This window comes from Ceratina calcarata, unplaced genomic scaffold, assembly GCF_001652005.2.
Source record: "Ceratina calcarata isolate Rehan_Ccalc_2016 unplaced genomic scaffold, ASM165200v1 scaffold8661, whole genome shotgun sequence".
Taxonomy (NCBI): Eukaryota; Metazoa; Arthropoda; class Insecta; order Hymenoptera; family Apidae; genus Ceratina; species Ceratina calcarata.
The window spans coordinates 1-584 of NW_017180009.1; the positions used below are offsets into that span (position 1 = coordinate 1).

The 584-nt window shown below is 33.7% G+C and overlaps 1 long non-coding RNA gene across 1 annotated transcript; it reads left to right on the top strand.

Moving 5' to 3' along the window:
* The first annotated feature begins 58 nt into the window (after positions 1–58).
* Positions 59–584, top strand: LOC113465112 (uncharacterized). The gene is made up of 2 exons (XR_003389939.1): positions 59–266; positions 353–584. It is a non-coding gene; the product is annotated as an uncharacterized LOC113465112 (long non-coding RNA).

The window sequence follows — 584 nt, forward strand, 5'->3', positions numbered from 1 at the left end:
AGCCGTGTCCACTTTCGAACAAAGAAATGAGCAATCTCCCTTTTCATCTCTGTTATCAACTAAGATTTCTAAGATTTCTAATTCATCAGTTTATCAATGATCATACCATAATGACGTACTCAAAGGAAGATAAGATCGATATGATTTTCATTTGTGCGGCTGTATAAAAAGCGATTTCCTAATCGTGATTGTCCATCAGTTTCTGTTTATCATAATTTGGTAAAAAAATTCCGTGAAACCGGTAGCGTTGACAATAAAAACCAAACGTAAGTGAAGAGTGTAACAAATGAAACCAACACAATTAATATTCTGGCTGCCGTAAATGAAAATCCTTATGCGTCCTATCTTTTAGAAATGAACTCCAGAGAACTAAAATCTGTTACTTCACGCTTAAATAAATGTATCGAGGCTGAAGGAAATAATCTCGAACATTTACTGTAACAGAAATATAGCAAATAAACCTCACATGTTGAACTCAATTTATTTCGTATTTCTAGCTTCAAGGTCATGTTGTACTACAGTGTTGAAGTTGTTTAGATGTCGGCTATAATATGCAACGGAAAAAACTATGCAATCCCATTTAA